This window comes from Vidua macroura, chromosome 12 (assembly GCF_024509145.1).
Source record: "Vidua macroura isolate BioBank_ID:100142 chromosome 12, ASM2450914v1, whole genome shotgun sequence".
Lineage (NCBI taxonomy): Eukaryota > Metazoa > Chordata > Aves > Passeriformes > Viduidae > Vidua > Vidua macroura.
The window spans coordinates 18,990,651-19,003,895 of NC_071582.1; the positions used below are offsets into that span (position 1 = coordinate 18,990,651).

At 46.2% G+C, this 13,245-nt stretch overlaps 1 protein-coding gene and 1 long non-coding RNA gene across 2 annotated transcripts in view; both read right to left on the reverse strand.

Moving 5' to 3' along the window:
• Window positions 1-2,898: 2,898 nt before the first annotated feature.
• Window positions 2,899-4,197, reverse strand: LOC128813152 (uncharacterized). Its single transcript, XR_008438932.1, has 3 exons — window positions 4,160-4,197; window positions 3,941-4,066; window positions 2,899-2,981 (listed from the first exon to the last, which is right to left on the reverse strand). It is a non-coding gene; the product is annotated as an uncharacterized LOC128813152 (long non-coding RNA).
• Window positions 4,198-11,172: 6,975 nt separating this feature from the next.
• Window positions 11,173-13,245, reverse strand: part of ADAMTS17 (ADAM metallopeptidase with thrombospondin type 1 motif 17) — a 156,915-nt gene continuing 154,842 nt past the window's right edge. Inside the window, exon 25 of the mRNA XM_053987950.1 lies at window positions 11,173-12,296. The gene's annotated coding sequence lies outside the window, so the exon portion shown is untranslated. The remainder of the gene's footprint in view (window positions 12,297-13,245) is intronic.

A 13,245-nucleotide genomic window follows, 5' to 3' on the forward strand; every position in this document is an offset into this window, starting at 1 on the left:
ATCATCTCATTTCCAAAAAGGCCCCATCTGATTTTGCAGTTTTTTGAGTACAAGGAACACCCGGAGCTTGAGGGAGGAACAGAAGAGCCTTCCAAAGCAAGATCCCTGACCTCCAGATCTGCATGGCTGTGCTGGCTCCTCTTTCACGCTTCCCAATAATGTTCCCAGGTCTTTACTGGTGTGTGGCAACAATAATGAGCAAGCAACACGTGGGGGCAGCAGAAGGCTTTGCTTCCTTGTCTGGGAGTCTGTGGTTGGAGCATCCTTGCAAGGGTCCTGAAGAACCCAGGTGCTCCCAGGTGTGAGGGTCACTGTGGTGGGCACAAGCTGCAGCTGCCCAGACTCTGGGAGAAGGATGTTGTTGGGGCTTTGTGGCCTCCTGGGACAGGATGTCAGCACTGGGATCCTGGGATTTTGTCACTGCACCTGGTCCTGCCCCAGGTCCTGCAGGCCCAGCCCAAGCACTGCCACGCTCATGTTCAAAGCCATGTTCAGCCAGAAGACAGTCACAATGTTGTCCACTATGGAAAACTGGCTGGAGTAAAAATCCCAGAGTCAGATCCCACTGCATCTCAGAGGACAAGCCCTGCTGAGCTCGTTGCACCAAAGCAGGATGGGGCCCAGCACGTCCCTTTCAGTGGGGAAGGACAAAAAAGAAGCTCTTACCTCATCACTGTGAAGAAAGATGAAGGTTTCAACTGCTACCATTTATTCTCTTGGAGACCTGGAATTTTCAGGTAACAGGAAGAAGCCTTGATCTTGGCTGTGGAGGTCGTGAAAGCCAAGTTTTCAGAGCAGAACTATTTCAGACAGGGAAGTGGCTACAATTTACACAGCATGGCTCTAAGATTTTCTGGCAGGGCTATCTCCAGGATAGGTGTCATTTTTTCCTGCTCTGAGTGAGCAGAAATTCAGGAATTGCTCGTCCACTTGATATTTGCCTGATTGCTCACATCAGTCTCCCATCATCAGTAATGTGGAGTCTGAGTGGTATTGGCACAGCTGATGGAAATGGCAAGAAATAAAAAATTCAACAAAAGCCAACCTTGTCACCAGAAATGATGATGGATTAATTATAATAAGGGGTGGGAAACAAAACACCCCTGTGCTCCATGAGTAATTTAAAAAGAGTAAAATCAGATACATTCCCAGATAGGAAAAGCATTTTCTGTAACTGAGGCTGCTACTTTAATTGGAAAATGCTGTTAACACAACTCTGACCGAGGCGAGGGCAAGAGCACAGCAGGGCTGGTGGAGATCTGGAAGTAAACAGCTGAATTGCTTCTCTCAGCCTCAATCTGCAAATTTCTGAAGCCAAAAGAACAGCTTTAAATGTAAAACTTCTGTTGGAGCTCATGCTTCAATTGGGCTGTGTGCCAGGACATGCAAAGACTTAGGGCATTAAAAGTCTCATGGAGATGAAAAGACAGTGGGGAGTCATTTGAGTTGGCTTGTAATGCACTAAGCTATAGCAGGATCTGCCTTCATTCCCTTTAAACCAACTTGTGGGGAGGCAAATTGAGAAAACTGATATTTTATCACTTGTAATTGTTACAGCAAAAGCTAAGGCTAAGCATGGCCCTGATGGAATTCTCATGTCCTGCACACAGCCCTGCAGAGGGGTCCCAGCCCCAAACTGGCTCAGCCTTTCCAGTCCCTGGGAAGTGAAGCAGCCCCTGAAAATGCACCAAACCATGAAGTGACCATCTCTAGGGATGTGTGAGCTGCTCTGTTGGCTGCTGTTTTCACTTCAAACCATCATCTCAGCCAGCCTTTAACCACAGAGTAACAGAACAGGTTTGTACCTACCCTGGTCCTTCCAAGGAGCTCCAAGTGCTTTAAAAATCCCCAGCCAGGCAGTGCTATTGTGTTCCTATTGCACAGTGGTTCCCTGAGTTACAGGGCAATGCACTGCTTCACCCAAGGCTGCACATGTTGGCATGTCAGGACAGCCCAGATCCTGGGAAGCTGGGATGAGCATCCATCAAGAAATGAAGGATGTGTCTGGCTGTCAATAAACACTGAAAAAAGCTGTGAACAGCAGCAAAGTGACACAGTGTGGTCACCAGGTACCACCAAAGCACAGCTGGCCAAATCCAGCTGTTGTAAGGAAAAGGAAGAGGAGCAAGGCCATGTCTTTCACTGGTTAATGCTGCAGCTCCCTGCATGGGCTGGCTTCAGGTGGGCAGGCTGAGCATCACTACCAGGGGTCTGGGAAATGCTTTGCTGGGACTCTTCCCTGCCAGAAGCTGCTTTACAATAGTCCCAGCTGTTCCCCTAAGTATCAGCTTGGACAAAATTAAAGGCAAATTAATTCCCTTGGGTTTCAAGGACCCTGGGAAGTCACTAATCGGGTTCCTGCTGAGCCGAAGGCAAGGAAGAACATTGTTAGCAACAAACACAGAAAATCTTCTTTAATTGGAGCCATGGAATGGGAATGTGCTTCTGGGGAAACCTTTGTGTCTTTCAGGAGCATGTTCACCACAAGGAGAGGAGCCCCAGTGGGCAGTGGGGACTTTTATCATAGTGCCAGGGATGTCCTCAGCTGAGAGAAAGAAAAAAAAAAAAAAAAAAAGACACCAAAAGCTTAATTAGCCTTAAAACCTCACCCTCAGTCTTTGTCCTGGTCTGAAAGGGGAGGAAAGTGTTTCCATTTGTTTTGAGGTTGGTGTTAGGAAACTTTTCTAAAAGCCAAGGGCCAAACGCTGCTCTTCCTCTTCAGGAAACAGTCCCAGGGAATGGTCAAAGACACCAACCACACAGGGAAGACTTCGCAGGTCCAAGGCCTGGCTGCCAGAAGGGAGTTTCACTGTGGTGTCCTCCATGAGAAGCTGGCTCCAGGGTCACACCCACAAGGACACCCTCAATGTGGGATGTGGGTGCATGGGAGCAATACTGGCCATGATGCCTGGCCTTCAGATCTGCCAGGATCCTGGGAAAGCCATCCCAGGACCCTGTGCTAGGAGTGCTAGAATCAGAGCCTGTATATGAGACAAAAAAAAAAAAAAAAAGGAAGAGGAACCATTAGAAGAATTAAAGGGACACATGAGCAGATGAAAGGTGCAAAGTGTCATCTTTTGTATTCCCAGGTGGGACATCACCAGCAGCAGAGGGAATACCACAGAGAATCAGTGGGAAGTGGATCAAGTAACCCCCACCTCACCCCATTCCTTAAAATGCAAAACACACAAATGCTGAGCTCTTGCTCAAAGCAAAGCACAATCCTCTCCTCTCATTGTTACCTGTAACCCAGAGCCTGTGGAAGCAGCTACAGTGAATTAACACGAGAGAAAGGAGCTGGATTGAATTTGCTAAGGGAGACAAAAACCCCTACAGGAATGTTGTTAAGAAAGAATGAGCACTAATTCTGTTTATTCTGATTAGTTTTGTTTGATTGTGCTTGATTGTGCTTGCCCTAGGAAATGTGAGAGCTGGTGGGGATCATATCAGCAAAGAAAATCAGAGAGCAACAAGTTGATGGTTTAGAGTTCATGCAAACATCGTGCCAGCCACTGAACCAGAAGAAAAGAGTTGGCTCAGAGGCAGCCACTTATCTACTGATAAGACCCTTTTGGGGAAGAATCTCAGAATGATGTGGAAGAGAGATGGGAAATTGTGCTGCAGAGCTAAGCCAAGCAGTCAGCAGAGAATATGGCATTGTTTGGGTTTCTCTTTGCTTTCCTCCCTGTTCTTCCCTATTTATTATTAGAACAAAGAGTATTTTTGCTTGTAAAAATCTTTGTGCCTAAAGAGGTAACACCGGGGTGCGCTCCTGCACCAGAGCTGAACTTCTGGGTAGCTTTGATTCAACTTTCTGGACAAAATCACAGTAAAACTCTTAGCTATGGATCTCTATATGATCATTATCTCAGCTTTAAACACCTACATTTGCAACTCCTTGTTTGTGGAGACAAAATACATCACCATGGTTTCAACTCACCAGAAAGTCTCTCCCAGCAGCTGCTCTCTGTGAAGTGTCAGAGGAAGGAGATCAGGTCCCAGGTGTCCAGAGAACACAAGCTGTGGCTGGCCAGGAGCAGAAGCTGAGGCATCAAACATGAGGCATCTAGAGAGGTGAGGAAATTCAGGACAACTTCTTGGTCCAGCAGATAAACCTTCCTACCTTTTTTTTTTTTTTTTACAGATGTGATGTGCTTACAGATGTTCCCTGAAAGGGGCAGCAGAGACCAATCCCACACGATGAACAGAGCGTCCTGATCGGGGAGAAATAAAAATGAAGAGCAAGAATTATTTGCAACGTTTCTTTTCCTTGGCATATAGAGGCTCCACCATGTGTCCACTCAAATAAAAACAGCTTGGACCTATACAGGCCAAGCTGGGGCTGCCTGGTAGAATCTTGATTGACTCTGTGATCACTTAGTTCAGCTGATTTTGAGAGGAGGGCACCAACCCTGCCCAAACGTGGCTGCTGGGTGTGCAAACATTGTGGAGCTCTAGATAATGCACTGATTAACACCTATGTCACTACAGCAGCACAGCAGCCTTTGGGCTGGCAGGGGGATCAGTGTAATTTGGGAAAGGTTCACTAACAGGCTCATGAGTACCTGCACCACAGCTCATCACTAACACAACTTGGCTCCCACCTAACCCTGAAAGAGGGAGATGAGGAAACAGGCTGTCTAAACTAGCAAGTTTCCCAACAGTCCATGCTGGTGTGAAGGTGTGAAGCAGAGAAGCCCACCTTGGACCACCTTTACAATGTCTCCAGGCTCTCTTGAACCACTCAGAGGTAATTCTAGAGCTGATCCAAGTTGCTGCCTAGAGAAGAAGGCACAGTTATTGACCTGCAGAAAATCCTATAGGTGTTAATTCATCTAAGTCTCTTACCCCAGCCTGTCCTGTTGCTTTAATTGCCTCATGCCCCTCTCTAGCACTGTCTAGCACATCCTCCCCCAGTGGAGATGATGTCCAAGAGCTGCAATCATGGGACAATACCACAGTCACAAACCATGCACCAGTCTTTTCATCAAGGATTTGAAAGAGGCCTAAGATTTGAAAGCAAGGAGGGGCCAGCGTGAGGTGAGAAGGCAGCAGAGGAGCCGAGGCAGCAAGAGCTTTATCAGGAAACCAAGAACCCTCTCTGCTCCTGCTCTCAGGATAGAACAGCACACCAACAAATCTGGCTGCAGACTGAAATCTTGGCTTCCCCTGAAGCCAATGGCAAACATCCCACTGGCTTCAATGGGAGCAGCACTCATGCCAGATCTCATGCTTCCCATTCCTCTGCCGTAGCCATGAGAGCAAACTTCCCTTCCAAGGCTGTGTCTGCAGCTAGAGCCTCCAGCAGCAGAAGAATGGCTCTCCTTGCAGCCTGAGAAGTATCAATAAGAAATGAAAGACTTATTTTTAACAGAAACTGTGACTGTCCTAGAGAACAACTTGCTTAGAGTTATGGGGCTCTCTGGAGCCATTTCTTTCTCTCTTAAAAATTCCCCTTAGGCTTTAGGTGCCCACAGGGTGCCCAGCAGCTCAAGCACAGCTTTTGGCTGTGATGAAATCAAGAGAGGGGGAAGTGGTCTGAGCTGGGTTATTCAACTATCAACACTCATCTCTCCCAGTCTTAACATCCCTCATTCCACTCCTGCTCACACAGCGGCACCTGAACACAGTGGAACTTACAGCAGCACAGCAAACAGGCAGGAGAAGACTAAGTTTGCCCACTTCTATTTTCACCACAACAGAGCTGATGAAGGAAGGGATGCTGGAAGAGCTGTGCACTGACCACACAGGGCTCTACGTTTGCTCTGGCATGAGCATCCCTCTGCTGAGATAGCATCTTGAGACCCCCGAGCTGTCTGTGAGGTGGCAAGGTCACATCTCTCATTTCCTGAAAATCTTTGCTTTCCTTGGATGAAATGAAGGACTTTGTTAGGGAAATCTTGGTGGGTGTTTTGTGATCAGTCAAGCACAGCAGATGACTCGAGGGTGTATACAGGACCTCCCATCTTCTTGATGTAGGAAAATGATTCTGCTTGCTCCAGAAATTCAGGAGTCACCAGCATGGTGCTGACCACCTGTATTATTCCTTAGGTCACACGGCATGTCTACTGGACAGATTGATGTCTGTACAGCTGACTGTTTGCATATCAATTCTAGAAGCAAAGGAAATTCTTCAAATCCCAGAGCACAAATGTGCACTGCTACAGAAAAGCAGGTGGAGATGTGCCAAGTTACAGCTCCTTAGCTGCTGCCCCTGTAAGGAATGCCCTGCGAGGAAAACTGGAAAATATTTCATGAAAGAGCAAAGATAACACAGGACAATCTGGCAAAGGGTAGAATTTAATATTAATGGCTTTCCTTTAGTCACTGTATTTCCTGTTCCTAAGTTAACCCTCTAAAATCAGCCACGGTCAGAAAAGGGCTATAAACCTTTGCACATCTAAAAGGTCTTTCACTGAAAGATCTCAGAGCACTTTGCAAACGTCAGGGACTGTGGATGGATGGCTTTTCCCTGAGGAGACTGTCCATGCAGCCAGTGGGCAGATGCTCCTTTGGCTGTTGAGGCCAAACACTGAGAAATTTGGCTACTCTGTAAGAACATCCTCCTTCTTTGCCTCCCAGGTTCCTGTTATCACAGGAACCCAAAAATGAGAGGAGCTGGGCTTCCCTTGAGCTCAGTGTAAAAAATCCCTTCCTTGCGGACAGATGGGCAACAGACACACAGCAGGGATGTACTGGTGCCATTTTAGCCCAGCAGCCACTTTAGGATCTTGTCCCTGCAGATCTCAGGGTTCCATGGAGACAGCTCATGGCTGTGCCTGGCCCAGCTGCTGGTGTATCTGAACATCACCATTAAAGCACTCTGGAACTCACTTTGAAAGGGAGCTGGGCCAGCCCCACCTCCCCACCCTTCTCTGCCAACTGGTGCTTGCCTGGAGGAGTCCAAAATGAGTCCAAGCAGATAAGAGATGGACAATGGGGCTCCTCAGAGTCCCAGGGTCCTTTGCTCAGAGGAGATCCTTCCATGCCCACCCACATCTTCCTCTAACCTGGCAAAGTACCTGAATTACTGAGCTGGCTTGCCAAGAGAGATTTAGGCTGGAAACCTCTCTAGAAAGATGTCTCTCATTAGGAGCAGGGAGCTGGCTGGGGCACAGAGCTGGGAGAGGAGAGTTACTCATTCCTGCCTCACACTGGGCCCTTCAGACACTCTCTTCTTCTGCAAGATGCACTGTTCTGTGACTGCTGGCAGAAATTAATGAGCAGAGCTGGTTGAAAAACTTTCCATCAAAACAGTGCTTCTGCTGTGCCAGAAGATAGTTGAAAAATTAAGTGGAAAAATTAAGAGAAGAGAGCCTGGGTTTTGGCTGACATTGTTGGTCCAAAAATCCCAAACTTGGAATTTTTTAGCCAAAAATGGAAGCATTTGGAGAAGGCAGGGGAGAAAAGGGAGGTGCCTGGCAAGATTTAGTGATACCCTCAAAAACATCTACAAAAATTTGGACAAATATGAGGGTGTTTTTGTCAATTTTACCTTTTTTTTTTTCCCTAGTGAAGGATACTTCTGCTTTTAGAACCATTCTATGGGGAGGCTGAAAACAAGTAAATAAACTTTTTCTTTCTTACACATATGGCTTCAGATCCCCCATAGCTTGTGGCATAAGCACAGGCAGCAACTCCTCTGGAGAGCCACAGCAGAAGGACCAGATCTTTGCTAGGAGCTGCCCAAGAGCTGATTAACCCCAAAGTGTAACTCTCAGAAAGGGACACACACAGAGCTGGTGCTGCTGTGAGTTTGTACAGCTGATGGGAAGCCTCGATAACCTCTCAGCTGCCTTGCACACAAATAAACTGAGCCATGGGGACAGCCAGAGAACAGAGCTTGTGATGGAAGGTTCTGTGCACACAGCTGCTGCAAAACCACCCGTGCTGAACACTCAGGCAGCCACACCACAGGCAGACAGTTGTTGTTGCAGGGAGAATGGCACATGAATACCCACAGAAAGCTCTTTTCCATCTCGCTTACACAATAATGTGGTTTTCCTTTTTCCCCTTTAAAATTGTTTTTTCAGCAAAACATGGTTAGGAAAAAAAAAAAAAAAGAAGAAAGGAAAGAGATGGAATCTTCCTTACCCTCTGGGAAACATGGCTGACAGCATTTCTTGGGCTCAGTGTCACTGTCCCCTACTCAGGGCATTGCTGGCCAGTCATGTGATGGGGGGAAGAAACCATGATTGAGAGCAGCTCCAGGGTGATGATGCCGGAGGAGAGCAGAATTCCAGAATTCCAGCAGGGCCCTTCTTCCTCAACAAAAAACCTGGGCAGGGAACAGAGCTGACAGTGCTGAAGCCAGCACAGCACAGGTGGCACCAACTCTGTGAGAAAACCAAATGTTGTTATTGCGCAGTGGGGAGCAGGGGAGGTTCAGTTTATAGTTATTTTCTATGGAATCAGACCATGATTCTGGACAGGATTTCTATTTTAAACAACACCTAATCTTTAAATTCAGTCTAGATGTGGATTTCATACCTTTTCCTGAATGAGAGCATCACTGGAGGAAGCAGGCTCAGGAGTTCTGATGTGTCCTGGCAGGGAACTGCTGCAGGTCCCCTTGCTGACAGCCCAAGCTTGACTTTCATCCCTGGGGTTACAGTCCCAGCCACTTCCACCACAAGCAGCTCTGGCTCAGAGCCTGCAGAGTGATAAAAGACTTCTTGTGTGATCATCTCAGGAGGGAAGTTTGGTGCCAAACAAAGCTGCAGTCTGGATGGGTCCTTTTGTCATCAGAGACAAAATCAAGGGGAAAAGTGCAGAGCTGGGGAAAGAAATGGAAACTGAAAAATGTTCAAATAAGGTATTTTCTAAGAAAATGAATGAAGTCCAACCCAAGAATGGCTTGTCTGATTTTGCTGGACAGGCTGCACTGATCTTGGTGCAACATGAAAGACTCTGTAAGAGGATTCCCCTTTTTCACCAATCCCTCAGCAGTCCAAGTACTTTCACTCCCTGTTTCCAGAAAGGCTCCAGTGATGCTGTAGTGTGCAGTGACCTTCCAGAAAGCTGTCAGTGATCCTTCAGCAGCTGGTGGTTTGTGGGGTGGTGAGGCAGCCCTGCAGACTGGTGAGCTGCCAGTGCTCTCCAGGTGAAAAATGAGTGTTTTTCTCCATTCTAGGCTACATGGAGAGCAGCATCCTATCCCATTCTTCCTGACACCATCAGAAGTGTGAGCGCATGGAATGGGAGCACATCTGGCATGGATCTTCTCGCCTGGAACTCCACAGCACACTGGTGTTTGCACTGACACTCTCCAGCAAGAAGAAAACATCCCTTTCCCCATGGAAATGTTCGATGTGGTGTCAGGGAAAGCACAAAGGAAGATTTGGTTTTCACTCTACCAGAGAGCAGAGTCCTCAGTGGTACTCTGTGAACATGGGGCTGATGTGGGGATAAAGTGTGTCACATTTTGGAAGGAAAATTCCTTCCAGAGCAAGCAGGGTGCTGCCAGCCTGCTGCAAAAGACAGCTGAGGCTGCTGTGGACACCAGGAGAGTGAAGGGAGCAGGTGGAGCTGGTGGAGGCAGAAGTGACCTCCAAGGAGGAGAGGAGGGATTTTACTTTCCTCCTGATCCTTCTGTGCCACAGCACTGGAGCCATCTGACCCCATCTGCCTTTAGTGACCTTGGCTGAGGTGTCTTAAATATAAAAAACCAACTGAGCTCACAGGGAAGGGCAATGGCTTGGGTAGAAATGGGGATTAGGAATTAGAGAAAAACAGCAAATGGCTACATGCAAAATAGGCAAAGTAAGTATATAATCCTACTGGATTTATAGGAGTGATATTGGCACATACCAGGAACATTTCAAGCCAAATGTATGACAGCATTCCTTACACCCCTCCCACCCACTGCCATAGCCCTGCTTAATGCAAAGCCCTTTGGCCTCCCCAGGCTTAGAGCTAGGTTTTATTGTTCAAACAGGTCAACAATTGCAATCAGATGTTGACTGCAGGCAAGGCACAAACATGATGATGTGTTAATGTACAGCACCACTTGGATGGAGTTTCTGCAGTGTTGCTGTGTGACTGGTCCTGTGCAGGGTGGCAGCTGGGCTGGATCTCCCAAGGCTGCCCTGGAAGCCCATCGGTGCTGTGCCATGAATCCCGTGTGAGATCAGCAAATGAACTCTGTTATTAAAGTATAAACTCCATTTCTGGAAATCATTGTGGGAGGAGGGCTCTCACACCAACTCTGCTTTGGTTTGTTATAAAATCAGAGAATCATTTGGGTGGGAAAAGACCTTTAAGATCATCAACCAACCCAGCACTGCCAAGTCCACCACTCCACCATATTCCTGGGTTTTTAAGGCTGCTTTAGAAAGATGCTGCTCCTACCTCCAAGTGCCCTTTTAGCAAGAATTCAGCTGGAGTAGGACACAGATGATGGCATCTTTGTAAGACAGGCTGGGAGAGGATCCTACAGGTGTACCTGACTGCAGAAACAACCTTCATTGTGCTGGGGGAGCTAACAGTACAAAAGATTCTGTCTAATGCCTACAACAAAGACATCCAAAACACGTGGCACTGAAGTAATTCTGTTTATTTCACACCAGGGGAGAGTGCAGCTAGGTTATGCAGATACCTTCCCAATGGATGGGATCGTTTTGCTCCAATATAAATTTCCACATGCTCAGCACTGTTCATTGTCAAGGGGTGCCTGTGGAGCTGCTGCTCCCTCCCAGCTCAGGCACAGCAAGAACCTTCCCCAAAAGCACTCTCAGAACTTCCCTCTCCCCAAGAAGAAGCTCCCCCTCCCCACAGCCTGCCCAGGCACACACAGAAATATCCCAAACACAGCCTGGCATGCTCTTCCCAGACAGGAATTTTCTACTGTTGTGTCACTGACAACAGACCTGGCAAGGCATTATTCAGGTGTAAACATCCCTGTGCTTTATTTTGTGACCTGACCAGGACAAGACCCATCATTTCTTGGTTTGTTAGCACACTGAGAACTCTGAGGTGACAGAATTTTACTGCCAAATGACCTTTTACACCGACCACAGCAATTAAACAGTTGGCTTGGATTTAACCAAATCCCAGTCTCAGTCCAGTATTACATAGATGCATAATGTACCACTTACAGCTTCACTCCTTTCTCTTAATTTTCATGCTTTGGGTTTGCTTTGTATTTTTGTTTCAAGTTCAGAAACCTTAAAGTTGTTATGGAAAAAAATAAAATTTATTATTCAACATATTCAATTTGCTCAAAATGGAATGACTTTTTTTTTTTTGGCTTTCATTTACAACTGGTTCCATTCAGTTAGACTGTTTTTTATCTTTTTCTATTTATAACCAGCACCAAGAAGAAAATTACCATGGATACAGTACATATGCAAATTAGCTAATGGAAAAATATATACATTTCACTCTGTAATGAGAAAACTTAAATGATATTATTGCCATGGAGAATATATCCCTGTATTATAATAAAATATCAAGCAATAATCGACTGCTAAGATTCTTTTCCACCGACAAAAAATAGCACCATACATGAGATAGTGAGAATCTACACTCAATAACACAATTGTGCAACTAGAAATGTACAGTACTTTAGTAACAGTACAGAGTATTGTTTACAATATGGAAATACCACCACTGTAATCAAAAGAGCATCAATCTTTTATGAACAACTAAGAAAAGTATTGTCGTAGATACACTGAAACAAACAGCTTTTATTTTCACCAGAATGTGGAACTGAGGGCAGAGCATAGCTGTGACTTCATTGTAAAGCTCCTATAAAGTGATAAAAACCAGAAGTGCAGGAATATTGGACAGAATTAGATTTTTTTTTGGTTATTATTTTTCTGGCTGTTATGTGATGGGATGGTTGTCACCATGTGAAGTAAGAGAATTGAATAAAATTGAGCTGTGTTGTGCCATCAGTTCTTAAAAATGTTGGGGAGGTTTGATTATAAAAAATACAAGGTTGATGCATGCTAATCTGTGAGAGCAAGTGAGGTGTTTTTTTCTGAGTGCTCATACAGTTGAAAAAAATCCTTGTAAATTCCTGTTTCCTTAGGTAGGACTCAGAACTTGGACCTAAAGTGTCCTTTGGGTCCAGGACCCAGCAGGCTGGGTCAGGCCAGAGGTCTAACCAGCCCAGCACCCTGTTCTGGCCAGTGGCCAGTAGTGAATTGTTACTGAAAAACACAAAACCTAAAATCCTTCCTCTCCTATGTCCTACCTTTAGCCTAGAGAGGGTCACAGATCAGCACCAGAAGGAAAATGTTCCTGCTGTGGAGAAGCACCTTTGATTCCCAGCAATGATAGTTCACACAGTTCTGCCAAGGTAACAGAGAAAATGTTACCCATGAGAAGAAAACAAGCAAATTCCAAACGGAGTGAGGGGTGTCAGGGGACTCAGGGGTGGCTGTGGGGGCAGCAAGGACAGTCCCAGTGTCACTACAGGCTAAGGGGGAAACACCACTGTGAATAAACCAAATAAACCAGGTCCTCTGGGCTCTGAATGATCTCTTGGAACTTTCTCATTTGCAGTTCTTCTACCTGTTAATTTGCCTAATTGAGTATCACCTGGTATTGTCTAAATCTTCCCTGACACCCCTGCCAGCAGTTTTCCCTTGAATACTTGTTAAGTACTTACACAATCTCTGTGCTGGGCAACAGGGTGGGAATAACAGAAAAAGGAGGTCTAATTCTGATTATAAATTGCCAAAAAAAAAAAAAAAAATCCAGTATAACAAAAAACCAAGCTGGAATCATTTCCCTGATAGAGAAAATCATCTGAGGCATTGGAAAGCAGATCTGTTTGAGACAGGCACTTGAGGAAAAAAGGTGTGCAAATGTGCCCTTGTGCCTCAGGCCAGCCCTGGTGCACACACACTCATTTGCACACTCACAAGCACAGACGTAAATGTGAAGCCCACACAGGGTTAGTCTGTTGATTAACATTTTCTCCCTGTGTTTGAAAAACTTAGCCCTTAATAAAATGCTAATAGGTTATTCCAGTGAGGTCCTGGATATGGAAAGAATGGTACTAAGCAAAAATTGCTTTAAAGACATGTTAGGTACTAAGAGTCTTTATCCTTCCTTGCATTGACAAAAAGAGACAACAGCAACAAAGACAACCTGGGGCCAGGTGGGAGCTGCAAGCCAGCCTGGCCCAGGGGCTGGGGGAGCAGCTGGGCTTGGTTCTGTGCTCAGCTCCAAGGAGCCAAACAGTCCCAGCAGCTCTAGAGCGAGCACAAAGCTGCAATTATCCAGAGGGCTCTG